This window comes from Poecile atricapillus, chromosome 2 (assembly GCF_030490865.1).
Source record: "Poecile atricapillus isolate bPoeAtr1 chromosome 2, bPoeAtr1.hap1, whole genome shotgun sequence".
Classification (NCBI taxonomy): Eukaryota; Metazoa; Chordata; class Aves; order Passeriformes; family Paridae; genus Poecile; species Poecile atricapillus.
The window spans coordinates 65,054,486-65,069,405 of NC_081250.1; positions in this window are offsets into that span (position 1 = coordinate 65,054,486).

Genomic DNA, 14,920 nt, shown 5'->3' on the forward strand with positions numbered 1-14,920 from the left:
CTTTGCTTTTCGTTTAAGTACCTAATCAAATCATATGGAAAGGTTTGGTGTTACCTACTTAATGCCACTGTTTTGCCTTGAGTGCCTATTTCTAGGCGATTTCTAATGCCCGTTCCCAGCCTCTTCAGGTGCCCCTCACAAAAATGACATTCATACACCTGCCCAGAATTGTTTATTATTCTTGTAAGTGAGCCTTCATGCCCACATAGCAAACCACCACCGTGGTGGCAGTCACCAGCCATGAGACAGCAGGACTTGCTAGGCAAAGACCTTTTCTTGGATGCCCCCCTGTTGCCAAAGGTCTGAATCTTCCCTGGATTCCTGGTGTGGGTGTGGGGAGAGGACAGAGCTGGAAAGCAAAGCCATAGCTGTAGCATGGCACTGTGAATCTGGAGTAGTGAAAATTGGTCTTTGTTTAAATCCATTGTGAATGATTTGCAGAGAGTCATCAAAAGTGCCCCTCTACTGTAGAGTAATGCCAGTAAAACTTTTTTAAGCGTTATGTCAAGCTTTTCATTAGGTGTTTGTATGATCATAGGCTGGTTCCTGGTGAAGGCTGAGGGCTCCTAGTCCTGGAATTACCTCTGCTATTTCTTGTTTTGGGGCTGGTTCCAGTACTGCTTGGCCTCTTGGCAGAGGAATTGATACAGCTCAGACACAGACAATTCCAGCAGGAGTGGGAATGAGAGGGCTGTGAGCCTGCTGGTTTAGGCTGGCACTGCTGCCGGACATCAAGCTGCAAGATCAGCCTAAGACTTGTTCTCCCTTCTTTTTAACAAATCCTGCTAGTGGACCTGCTGCCAGGGAATTTGTTTCAGCCCCCCAGAGTGTTAGAGCAGCATTTGTGCAGGTGCCTGGTTTGCAGTGGCAGGCCCAAGCCCTCCAGGGAACAGGAGGAGGCACGGTGCTGCATCCTGCTTCCCTTGGACCTGCTCTCACAGCTCTGCTCCCGCGGGCTCTGTCACAAGCCCTGCAATCGGGCACGTGACACCAGATATTTTTGGCTGCTGTGTGTACCTCTGATGTCAGAGGCACACACAGAACATATACCTTCCCAGGGCTGGAGGGTTTTTGGTATCATTTGGGTGTGTTCAGCTAAAAGGCAAATTGCATGAAACCTGCAAATTATTCTGCTGGCTTGGATCAGGCCCCGCAAGCTGACTCACATCTCAGCTCTCCTTGGAACTTCACAGTGCCATGCTGTGGTGTGGAAAGCAAGCACCTTACACTTCTTACTGCACCTGGAGAAACAGTGTGTCTGAGGAAGGTGAAAGCTCATGAAGAAACCCTCAGCTCTCACATCTCACAGACTGGAGCCCCTGTAAGAGAAAGCTCCACTGAATTTGAGGTTAGCAAGCATTGGTCCTGCCAGCTCATGCATCCCATTGCAACTACTGCGCTGCAGAACTGCCCCACAGAGTACTCCACCTCTTGCAGTAACAGACAGTTTAACAAACCCTGATGATGAGTTCAAGATAAAACAAGCCCTTGCAAGCAATGGTGATGTCTTCTCCCCACCACTGACAGGAGATGCAGTGGTAGCTTCTCCAAATGTCTTCTCCCTACCACACACACCGAATGGCAGAAGAGGAATACATGTTGCTTCTTCTTTCATTTTCGATATTTTGACTATCTCAGATGCTAGGCAATTAAGGAAAAGCATTGCAGTATCTACACCAGGCACAGAGGTTTGCAGAGTCATGGAGCTGCTGGTACAGCATCACACAGTGAGTAAAAGCCCTTGATGCTAGGAGTGCACAAAGGCTGAGGAAAGGGAACTGATGATTTTCATTCATAAACATGAATCTTAATCCCAAAGTAATGGCAGCTTGTGCAGATGTACTTGTCATAGCTTTAGACCTTTTTCCAGTGGGGTTATGAGCCCCTCCAAGGATGGAGACTGCCCAGCTTCCCTGGACAGCTTGTTCCTCTTCTTGGTTTAATGTCCTTGGATCAAAAGGCTGCAGTTCCACATATACCCTACAGTGAGATTTCAACTTTTTTGGACAAGGTGTTTAAAACTCTTTAGGAGCAAATAAGAAGAAAGGCATCCAGTGGGTTGTCTAAGCAAGTCATATTGACTGCAGTGGAAAGTCTGACTTGCTTGGAAATCCCATTCAAGAGAGCAGCATGTCCTTTGCATGCCCCATCTCGGTCAGAGTTTCAGTGAGTGACTGAAGAGAACAGAAAACTTTTCTTCTTTGTTTATATTGATTCAGAAATATGTTTTCAATTTAAAATTAATTAAGAATTCTGAATTCAATTTTTTTTTATTTTTTCCCTTTGCCATATTTATAGAAGACAAGGAGGTACAGATACAGGAGCCCAAACTCTCTCTGTGGAGGTGCACCACAGCTGCTGAACTGAATCACTGCTGTTATTGTTGTGCAGGGAAGCCTAACCTTCCTTAACATCCTTCCTGTCAGCTACCCCCTCCAGTTTTTCATCTTTCCCTTTCTTTGACTGCTATTTCAAAGTAACACCAGCATGGTAAGGTCTCACTGGTTTCAATGCACTTCTTCAGTTTGGCCACCAGAAATCTTTATTTTGTCTCTTCTACAGTGTATGCAGTAATACACTGTATATAGAGTATACATGTATACAGTGTATACAGTAATTAGCTGTATTGTTATTTTAAAAAATATATTAAAAAAAAAATAAGGCTACTGATGAGGCTGATGTTGCACCCAAAAAAATCAGTCACACAGTGAAAACAGATTAATTTACTGACAGAAAAGCATAAGCAAAAGCATAACTTGGTGTAGCACTCATGAAAACAAAACAAAATTAAAAAAAAAACCCCAACCCTTAAATAACATATGGACAGAATCTGTGGTGTTTTTCTGGATTCTTACTTGAACAGGTAATATAACCCATAATATATCTGTATACCCATAAAATATCTGTATTTCTTCACGTTCAGAGTGCAACATACTGTTATATCTATAAATTCTAAACTGGCAGGCTCATTGCTTCTGCTACTGAGTGATGTTTTGCTATTCACCTCTGGAATCTGAACAGTGAAATGTGATGTTGTTTGTACTCTGGGATACTTTAGATACTCACACACAATGGTGAGCACTGCTTTATTTTACTTGGGAATTTTCTGTTTGGGAGATACTCAGCTTGTTAGACCAAGGAGGTGATGGGCTGGTCCCAGACCTCTCTGAAGTCCTTAAGTCTGTAGACCTTTCTAAAACTCCCTGTTTAAAAGAATTACTCACTCTGAAATACTTCTCTCTTCAGCTTCCTCCATGATAGCAGGATAGCAAAATCCTCTTCTCCCCTCTTCAAAATACTAAACAGAATTTCTTCTCTGGAGGTAAACTTCTGGTGGCTTTCTGCCAGAATCTGCATCATTAGGTGTTGGCAGCTATAAAAGCAGAATAAGCTGACTGAGGTAGATCCAGTCTGTTCCGAACCTTCCCTGCGGGTTACCAGCCACGCCCCAGGACATCAAATTGTGTTGTGTTCCTGTCACAGAACTGCTGCAGTTTGCAATCCAGTTTGTTAAAAAACCCTGAAATTAGCAATGTTATCATAAAGTTGGCAGTAAATTGCTATTATTCAAGTATTGTTCAAGAGGTATTCTTTGAGCCACCACTGCTTGCTCAGAAGAAAGGCAGGACAGCAGCACACAGTCTCCCTAGACTCAGGCATCCCGATTTTTATCGCTTTTGTGCAGCTGACTGGGTCACTCAGCAGTGTTGCTAATATGCCATGATAGCTACAGGAATAAGCATTTGAAGGTTTGCTTCCTTCCTTTGTTTCTTAGGACATTACAACTGTTTCCCGTGGCTTGTGTCTTCTGTTTGCCACACTAAAATATTCTCAAGCTCCAATTTTTTATTTTTTTTTTTATTTTTTTTTTTTTCTTCAGTATGCTTGGTCGGTAGAGATTCTGTGTGCTTTACAAAGAGCTTGAAGGGAAAAATCTTCTCAGACGTTGGATGGCCTCCCTCTAGCGGCTGTTACCGTGGAATTAAAGTAGGGCTGTGACCTACCGAGCCCAAGGCAGTGTTTGCATCAACCACTGTATGCCATGAGAGTGAGTGAACTTGGGAAGACGGCTTATGCCACGTCAAAATACAAAACAGAAACACTACAGTTATTGCCAGAGCTTAGTTACTGCTTTTTCTGAAAATACTTGCCTTCCATGCTTTCCCTCTCTCCCTCTGTGTCCTCACACAGGATGATCTAAGGACACTGACAAACCAAAACCTGCATGTAAATAACTTTTTAATTTTTTTTTCCAGTTCAGTTAGTCTACCAAATAAGACAAATATGCAAGCCCCTGTTTGTCAGACATAGACTCCTGTGCCTGAAACCCAATCTGATTTTTCTAACCAGGCACATAGATCTAGTAAAAGATCCTGTTTGCTATTACAAACCTTGTCCCAACAGATATGTAAAGCACAGGTATGATCTGGGAAATGCAGCATCTTTATTCCATTTCCAGTAGTTTTCTGTTATTCTGTGTAGTAAATACCAGTATCTTTGACAAAACCAAATCTATATGTATAGCCAGCAGTCGTATTCCTGTGTTTAAGATCTTGCTGATTGTGATTCATTACACTTGTCTTTTAGACGCAAAAAGTGACAGGAATGTATAGCTGTGTTTGTATTTTTGTAGAAAAACATAGCAAAGACAGGGTAGCAAGACAAAAGCTGGAGCTAGAAAACATCCCATTAAAAATTACAAAAATGAAAAGCTATTGCAGCTGCAAGAGGAGCTTTGCTCTGGTGTCTGCTTTTGGATCTCTCATACTTTGGCCTCCAAATGTCAAGTGATTTGTAGGCAGTGTGAGACAACCCAAGCCAAGCCACATTTACAGAATATCCCTAAAAATTCTGTCTCATGAGTTTGTGCTCTGACACAGAAGAAATTACAATTGCTACTGCTATTCTTTTGACTGCTTTTAGTGATGTTATAGGCTAGGGTGTTGTCACCTTCTTCTGTCAGTGAGGAGAAACCAATACTTTTATTCACACTAGATTTTCCACAAACTAATTCTGGGTGCCATTTGTGTATTTTCAATATAGTTTTTCAATTTTCAGTATAGTTGTGATTTCAATATATTTGTTCAATATAGTCGTGTTGATGTGAAATTGCTGTTATTGAAGCTGACGGGAGTTCTCAATTTTTTTTCACATAACTATGGTATGGATTAAGGGTTCTTGAAATAAAATATTTCTTGCTAGCACAAGAAGAAAAAATGGAGAAAAATGTAGACATTACAATGACAACCTCCCTGTCTCTCTTCCATATCAATCTGCTTCACCAGTTCCACCTCCCATGGACCCTGGGACATCTGAAACTAAGTAGCAGAAAATCAAATAGTCCTTTTAAGAGCTTTGTGTTCAGGTTTATGTCCACTCTCTGGGACTTTTCTCCAGAGAACCGGGGTAAAATGCTTTGCAATGCATCAATAGATGCCTGGCTGCTAAACTTGTTGTCAAGTTTCTTCACTGAGAGCAGCTTTCATGACCCAAAAGACCTAAAGATTTCATTTGAGAAATAAAATCCCTCTTCTATAACAGTCTCAGCAGGATACTGCACATGATCATACATGTAACCTTCCCAACCAGCACTGCCCTCCAAGTGCTATTTGAACACTGGGCCACTAACACATAGTACCTTCACATGAATCTAGTGGTAAGTACTGGTTTTTTGCTTTGGTTTTTGTTGTTTGTTGGTTGGTTGGTTGGTTGGTTGGTTGGTTTAAGGAAAGATACTAACAGAACAAATTCAAGCATGATATAATTGGAAGTAGTTACTGAAACTCAATTATGGCCTATGATGTTATACAATAATAGATACAGATTTAGGCAGATCACAGGACCTATACAGCATATAAATGGGTAAGAGGTTATCCTCTGCTTGCCACTAATTATTACTTTCTACTAGCCCAGGTTTCTCAAAGTCCCATCCAAACTGGTCCCAAACACTTCAAGAGATGGGGCATCCACAATTCCACTGGACAACCTGTCCAGTGCCTTGCCACCCTCACAGTAAAGAATTTCTTCCACATATCCAATCTAAAACCATCCTTTTACAGTGTAAAACCATTCCCCCATGTCCTGTCCCTACATGCCCCGTAAAAGATCCCTCTCCAACTCTCCTGCAAGCTCTCTTTAGGCACTGGAAGACTGCTCTAAAGTCAACTAAGAGCCTTCCCTTCTCCAGGCTGAACAGCCCCAACTCTCCCAGCCTGTCTTCATAGCAGGGGTGCTCCAGTTTCTGATCATTGTAGTGCTCCTTGGGCCTTGCTCCAGCAGATCCATGTACTTCTCATGTTGGGGGACCCAGAGCTAGATGCAGCACTAGCAGTGGGCTCTCACAAGGGTGGAGTAGAGGGGTGTTCCACCTCTCCCAGTCTGTTGCCGCGCTGCTTTGGATGCAGCCCAGGACACGTTTGGCTTTCTGGGCTGCTGGCACACACTGCTGGGTCATGCTGAGCAACCAACACCCCAAGTCCTTCTCCTCAGAGCTTCTCTCAATCCATTCTCCCCCAGCCTGCATTTGTGCTTGGGACCGTGCACTTGGCCTTGCTGAACTCTATGAAGTTTGCACAATCCCACCTCTCCAGCCTGTCCAGGTCCCTCTGGATGCCATCCCTCCAGCATGCTGCCTGCACCACACAGCTCAGTGTCACCAGCAAACTTGCTGATCCCACTGTCCACGTCACTGACAGAGATGTAAAACAGTGCCAGTCCCAGTACCAACCCCCGAGGAATGCTGCTCACACCAAGTGCCACACAACTTACACCAAGTGCCATGCCACAAAAACTGACTCATGAACTTTAAAACAAATGCAGAAAAGACTGTATGATTCAACTGTAGAACTATACCACAGCACTTTGCCATAAACAGTGGTGTGTGTCAGCTATAACCAGAACTTCATTACTTTATTTCTCCCCTTATGTATATTGGGTTTATCAAATAAAGCAACACACTGAAAAGTGTGAATTTGTCCCAGGGAGAATTTGTAAAAATATTGCTTTTTCACAGAAAGCATTAAGGTAAAGATAATGCTTTATGAAAGAGAAAAAGAAACAGTGATGGCAGGGGATAAATGCTTTAAATAGCCTGGGATGTGTATTACCATCCCAAATTAAAAATCTGTTGTAACAGATGGCAATAAATGTGGTGTGTGGGAAATTTTGGAAAATGCTGATACAATGGCAAAGCAGAAAGATATCTGACAAAACAGGAATGACCCCAGGACATCCACGAAAATACTGGAAGGCACTGCCTTCCAGGAACACAAAACTACTGACTTTACATTATTCAGTACCTCCCAAATTGAGCTGACTTTGTAAGTTAATTAAAAAGTAGGGTAAAGTGTAGCTCAGTATGGGGAAAAAAATTAATTTGTCATATTTTTCTTTAAATAGTTGCTTGAGCGACTGATTTCAGATTCAGAATTTTCCTGGGGAGCTGCTCTTAAAAAGACAGTTTGTCTGAGAAGTGGTACATCTTATGAAAGTTAAAATAAATTTTGTCATGAGCTGCTCTCTCTACTTTTGTTCACCTCTTTTCTCCCATTCCATGATGGATGGCAGAGTCTTGTCCTTGAAAACCAGGAACAGGAAAGAGCCACCTCTTGGGCAGCAATACTGAACACTGCTCTGGACGCAAGTTTCTGGCCACCAGGTCTTGAAAACAGCCACCAGCAGCACTGCACTGCTCAGGTGTGGAGACAGCCCCAAGAGAGATGGGTCAGCCCCTCTGATGCCTTTAACTTCGTGCTTTTTCTTAGTGGGGGAGGTTTGGAGGAAGGAAAAACATTGCTTCAGAGCCTGGACCTCTCTCACAGGACAAAGGCAACGCAGCACCAAAGGCAACAGCTCCTCTTAGCCCTTCCCTTCAGTTTTTTTGCCATTGCAATTCCAGTGTGAGCTGTTCTGCATGTGTTGACTCCTAGAGGCAGCCCCTTCCCTTTCCTCCTTGCATCACCACCACAGATTATGAAGACAAACACAGGCAGCTTATACAACATGAGCCACTGCATCCCCGTTTCTGTAACATGCACACTTAAACCAACATTAGTCTGGAAATCCTGCAGCATAAAAGGCTGCCTGGCTTGCCTTGACCTTCCAAATGCCATACTTTTGATTCCAGGGTCAAATCTATCTGCCAACAGTCTAATTTCCACCAGCCCCCTGAAACAACCTGTGCTTCCCCATCGGCATTTCTCTCTAGGCAAAGGGAAAATTTCTTTACACTCCTATGCCACCAACTGATCCCAGCTTTTCTCCTGCACTTTACAAGCTGATGCATGAGAGTTTGCTCTTCAGAAATCTGCTTGAACTGTTCCCGTCCTTGGGAATATTATTCTGCAAGACACAATTGAAATCAACAGGAACTTTTTCTGGGCACTGGAGCCATATATTTATGTTTGGGAAACACGCAGGGCTTGAGGTGGGTCATGTATGAGTGTGCTGTGGGACACAATCGGCATGCACGTGTCCCAGTGCTGCCTGCCCCTCAGGAGGGGTGCCTGCCTTGCCAGCGGGGTGCCACAGGCCCCACTCCAGCACCAGGGCCTTCGGAGAGCCCCCACTGCCCACCACTCACCCCACTGTGCCTCAGCAGCACAGCAGGGACCAGCAGCACCCAGGTGGCCACCACGTGTCCCTTCACCCTCCTCCATCACAGCGCCCACACTACCAGCCTTGGCCCAGCCCTGGACCGGCCAGCACCTCCAGGATGATCCCATTCCTGAAACCAATGCCATGAGCCATCTCCCACAACAGGGAAGGGCAGTCTCCCCACCATCCACAATCCAGCCATGAGTGTATAGGAAGAGGGAGAATGTCAAGATGAAAAACGAGGGATGGGTCCACCTTGCTTTGAGATGATTTATTGCTCAAGTAGCCAGATAAGATGTCAGTCTCAAAGGCGTGAGATTTAGAGAGGAGCAACAAGTCAGCCACAGCTCAAGGTAGTCACGGGTTTCTCCTTCACACAGCAATATATAACTTTTTGGTCCAATGGACAGTTGACATGAAACTTCTTTCTATTTATTAACCTATCACCTTTACTTAATTTTGCTGCACTGCATCTGTCTCTTAGCCATAAGCTGACAGGTCACATGCTCATACACACACTTCTATTATAGTTTCTAATCTCTACCTTACTCTATAAGTCACATTATTTTTACTTATAACTTATTACATTAACCCAAGCTCTTTCCAAGGCTGCAGACTGAACCCTTCAGCATCTGAATCTGATGGACAGTTGTAGGTAGGATGGGAAAGGTCACCTCTTAACCCTGTACAGCAACAAGAATTTGTCTGACCAGGTGCATAAGATGGCATGAAGAATTATGTGCTCTGAAATTCTGGTTTGTCTGTTTTCTTGATCTCATCTGACCAGGGAAGGGAGGTAGCTGGTGAATATGTGTGTGCTGTTCTCAGAAGAAAAGACTTTCTTTCAAGATGAGTTTGCAGCAATGGAGGGAAAAAACCCCAACACCCCTCCTTAAATATGTACAAAGGCTCAATTTCATATTTTGCCAGAATTTTTCATTTCAGTGGGGTATGTGAAAGCAAAAATGTGTGTGTGTGTGTGGCAGGGTAAAGGTTTAACTAAAATATTATAAAATATTATAAAATATTTTATAAATATTTTATAAAATATCAAGATTGTTGAGCTCCAAAGCACACCTCAGAACCTGGAAAGAAAGAATTAAAACTCAGAGAAAGGCAAAAAGCTTATTTTTTAAAAAAAAAAGTGTTCTGATTTAAGGCAATTCATGTCATCCTCTTGAGCTGTTAGGCTACTGACAGTCATAAGAGTGCTAAACTGCACCTCCTGTGTTTAAACATCTGATGGATAATAAGGAAAAGGTCTCATTTCTAGTAACTTCCTCTGATATGTTTTGGAGGAAGCTTTTCTGAGCTGTTTTTGACCCATTAACTAATTCTAGTGTATATGGGAGAGTTGCAGTCCTGTTTTGAGGAGCTGAATTCTAGAGGGCGGTTCAGGAAACTCTTGCTTCTCCCAGTGGGAGTGAGCTGGACTTGTGGGGACATGCTGGGTGCCAGGGACAGGCAAGGGAGAGCTGCTCTGCAGGAACTGCCAGTGCCCACCCCAGCACCCATGGTTCTGCCAATTTCCATCCTGGCTGTGTGCTGGCATCAGGGTTTGTAGCTCAACATGTGCAACACAGCTTTGGGTGTGGTCAGATGAATTTGCTCATAGGTGAAAGGAGGCAATAGGCTCAGGTGGTCTGGCTAGATCTTCCGCCAGGGCTGTTGGCAACTCAGCATCTGGGAATATCAAGAAAATCTCTGTTACTGCTGGACTGAAGTTTCATTAGTTACATGTGAGAGTTATCACAGACATTGCCTGATGCTGGTATTTAGAGAGAAAAACAAATCTTCCTTAAATTACTCTCATCTAATTCTGATCTTCAAGGAGCTGTGCTCTTTGAAGCCTCTTACACCAGTGTCTGATAGTTGAAGAGGTAAAGGAGAACCAAGTGAGGGAGCACAAGCCCATTTAGTAGCTGTGCTTTTTCAACAAGTCTTATTGAAGACACAGCCATCCTTATTCCATCATCACTACCTGCTGTTTCAGTGAGAAGCAAACAGTTGGTTGTGAAGAAAAGGATTATTCCTTTGCAGTACTTAAATTCCAATGACTGTGAATTGCATATAGACCAAAGCCTGCCATAAGTTATATCTTTTCAAGTGAACTATAATATCTGAATGGGGGCTGGAGGACAAGAGTAATTTTTCAGAAATTCTGCAGTTAAGGTGTTTTTGTGATTGGTGTTGTTGCAACACTTTCCCTTCAGTCAGTTTTTCAAAAGAGGAAGCTTTTGATGGTGAGATTACAGCAGCTTTGTGGGCATGAGACTCAAAAACAGTCACAGGAAAATCCCTGCTTTTTTAATACTTTATTACCATGAGAAATTCTTGCTCAATCAGGAAGTCTCACTAAAATAATGGAGAATAGGAACAAAAGAATGAGGATTAGTTATATGAGTAATGATGAAGACATAGGTACAAAACACATTTTTTCTAGAGCATGGCTTATTCAACCAGCATCACTGTCTGGAATCATATTAAAAAAAAAACTTTTGTGTCTCTGTCTGTCTGGCTTTTGAAGGGTGGGGACTAAGCTAAGAAAAATTAACAATTATACCAGGCAGAACAGAACCACATTAGTGTATATTAATATGATGTATGCGTTGCAGGGAAGGTTGTTCCAAGAGCCCATCTACAGATGACAGTGGGATGGGGAGAGGTACCAAAATTATTTTGACTTATTAAGTTGCTGTGGTGAAAGGTTCAGTGGACGCAAAAGCATCTGAAACAAACCCACAGGTCTGTCTGTTCAAGCAACTGGCCACGTAAAAACTTAGAAATAAGGAAATGGCTAATGTGGTAGATTAATATACTACTGGTGATACTCAGAATTTTTTGGTATTTCTCTTTCATCTCACTCTCACATCCAAGGGGAGTGTTCTTTGACAGCTAACAGCTCTAATTGGGAGGTAAGGCTTCTGCATCAAATAAACTGCAGTGAAGGACAACTCCCATCTCCCTTGTGATCCTACTGCCTCTGCTGGAGACGTACTCATGGCCATTTTTCTTATTTTTCTTATCTTTCTAATTTTTCTAATTTTTCTTATTTTTCTTATTTTTCTGTATACCAGCTGAGGACTTGACATCAGGATGATGCAGATAAACTTTCAAAGTCTAGGAGTGGTTTAACACTCCACCCACAAACAAAACTATCCACCATTTTCATTCCTTTGTGATAATAGACAAAATTCATGGCTATGTTAGCAGCCTTCTTCCTGCCTGGAGAGAGCTGAGGTGAGTCTGAGTCTTTGAGTTTAGACAGACACAATAAGCAACTGTGTCAAAACCACTTGGAATTGTGGCTGGTATGTGGCTGTGTGAATCCTTGGAAAAGTGAGCACAAGCTAGAATGCAACATCATCTTCCACTGATTCCAAATTTTGGTGTCAAGAGTAGCAGCAACAAAAATACACTGAAAGATTGCAGGTTTAGGCTGCTCATGTTCTCAGATGCCTCTGTCTGATGGAAAGCAGCCCTGTGGTTATTGTGAGCTACCCTTTCAGATCATGAGTGGTCTGAGCTTGTGGGCTGGCACAGGACACTGTGGGCTACCTGCTCCAGTAATGAGCTACCTCATATTCACACTGTGCAGAAGTTAGTCAGGTTTGCAGCAGGCAGTGACAGCACGCTGTGTACCCCATGTCCCTTTTGAGCTGGCCCAAGAGCGGCTGTGACACGGTTCTCCTTTTCCACCCCTTTCCCCTGGAACAGATGACCTACATTTTGGGGAAGAGAGAGGAACCACACATTAGTGTCTTTTCTTGCATGGAAGCTCGGAAAGGCTGCTCCAGCCTTGTTCAGCAGCCAGGACAGTCCTGGGCACTCGCACAGGGAAGGGAGTGAATGGGTGATTGCTGTGGCAACCGGTTTCACAGGCAAACTTTCTCTTGCAGCTCTTAGCCTGAGGGAATTGCTAAGCATTTAGCAGCTCTTATATTTCGATTGGTATTTCTCACTGAATCGCTGCCTCAGCCGCAGTAGCTTAGTGTGTTCCCTCACCTCCCTGCAATAAATGCATCTGAGGAGATACGAGTACTGGAATGAGATTATTGATGCTGGGCTTAGGGTGAGGTGGGAAAATCAACGCCTGGGTGTGAATGAATGCTCTCATGCAGGGCTTTTTTTTGTGGTATTCAGGAACAAAGATCCTGGATGAGTGCCTGCTATCTCTTACGCTTGTCATCAGGGAAGGGAAGCAACAGGAAAGGAGAACATTGGAAAACTGGTCCCCACAGCAGCTGCAGCAGCAGCTGTTGCACACATCCTATTAAAGCAGGGAGGAGACAATGCCTCCGATATGTTTCCCAGGCTGCAGTAACAGCTCTGGTGTCTTTCTAGCAGCGCAGAGAGGACAGAGGCCAACTTGCCCAGAAGCTGTCAAGAGAGACTCCAGGAAGGGTTATTTTGGCAACAAAGAGCTTCTGGTGCTCAGACTTCTTGTGCACGCTCACCCTTAGCAAAGAGAGCAGAGGCGACAGCACAACCACATTCTGTTATTCCAGAAGTCAGCCAGTGCTGAAAAGCAGTTTAGTCCAGTGCATTAGGCTGGAGTCTGGTGTCAGTGTACCACAGTGCTGGCTTTGCCCGTGGTCTCCTTTAAGATACTGGGAATATAATTTCACCCTTTTCTGCCTGCTTCTGTGAATGGAAAATAAAAACACTGATCTCCCTTGTAAAAGAATTTTGGTGTCTCTGAATGAGAAGTGCTGGTATTACTTCTTGTGATGTTTATTTTCCTACTGAACAAGGCATAAATTGCTGGTGACCAGCAGAGGTGTTTGCCGGTGGACGCACCCCTGAATACCCTGGGCGATTGTTTTCACCCAAGACTGCTTGTGTCCCAAAACCATTCATGTGCTGTGACTATACTGCATGAAAGTGAGGGCAGGAATCTGGCTTGGAAGAAGCAAGGAGGCTCAATAGCATGGTCTGGGGATGCACACCTCTCCCATGGCCATCAGAACCTACTTTCTGCTTTATATGAGCAGAGAGAGGAAAGGTGTCCCAGCGGTAACACTGCTGGCCACTGACCTGCACCATGATGGTGTGTGCTTCTCCAGAGTCCTGGGGAAAGTCATTGAGGGCCAGACAGACACTTCAGACCTACATACCTTAGAAATACTTTCCCTTATTTCCCCCTTGCTTCTCTTTCTTATCTGAAAGGTGACTTTCAAGAATTTTCTGTCATGCAGGAGTCATGTGCAAGATAAGCGGCCTGAGATAAATACCAAAGATAAGTTAAGGCTGTTATTTGAAAACCAGCTGAGTAAGATTGAAAGTCTTTAGCCTTTAAGGGGGTAAGAAAAAGTCTTAGTCTTCATAACAGGACTCTTGCCAATAAACATGCTATTTTAAGACTTGTGGACAAGTATTTTTTTATCTTTTATCTGAACTGAGATTATCATGGCTGATACTGATACTACAAATAACTGGTTTAGTTCTTCTGTGGTATGCTATCCATCCAAACTGGTCCTTCAATGACTCCTCTGCTTGCCTGGAGGCCTGCAACTTTTTGTTCTAACAGCTAGACCACATCCTGACATCATTATCTCCTTTTGATGGGTCTGGAAACTTAAAGGAAATAGTTTGGTCAAACTTGGACAGGAGTTTTTTGTTAGAGCCTGAAACTGAGTCCCCGGCTGACATCACACACACTGAGAGGGGTGACTTCTCACCCCAGAGTTGCCCAGCACTTTTGGATCTGACTTGGATACGTTCAGGTGACCGTCTGAGTGTTATCCTTCTAAGTTTGGGTTCAAAATCCTGTGCAACCACAGCCTCTGAGCACATCTCTCAGAGCCACATGGCCACTTTTGGACAGGCAATCTAATGTGATCACAAGGAAAAAAAAGGAAGAAGAAGAAAAAAACCAAACATATGTGCTGTGCAAATGTTGCATCTTTCAGGTGCAAAAAGAACAACAACAATAAAATGTTATGCCTATACTGGAAAACATACAGTGGTTATCATGGAAATAACAATGAAATATGCAGGCTATGTGAGGTACACAGTGCAGTACAAAAAATGTCAACCACCTAAAGCTTTCTGACTGTGGAGAACATATCTGGTCCCAAGTTTATGGCTTCTGAGGCAATGGACTGTAATAAGATCAAAGAAACCAGCTTCCTGGAAAAGTGATCTAGCTACAAATGATATATGCTCATAATTATACTATAAATATCTCAATCAATAATCACTTGCACTTCTTGTGCAGGCCAGTTGTAAAATACAGTTATCAGAAGAGGAAACACTATGCTCATGAAGTTATGTGCTAATTTGAAAGTTAAAATGAAGATGCTCTGCCTCTGTTAATGATTAT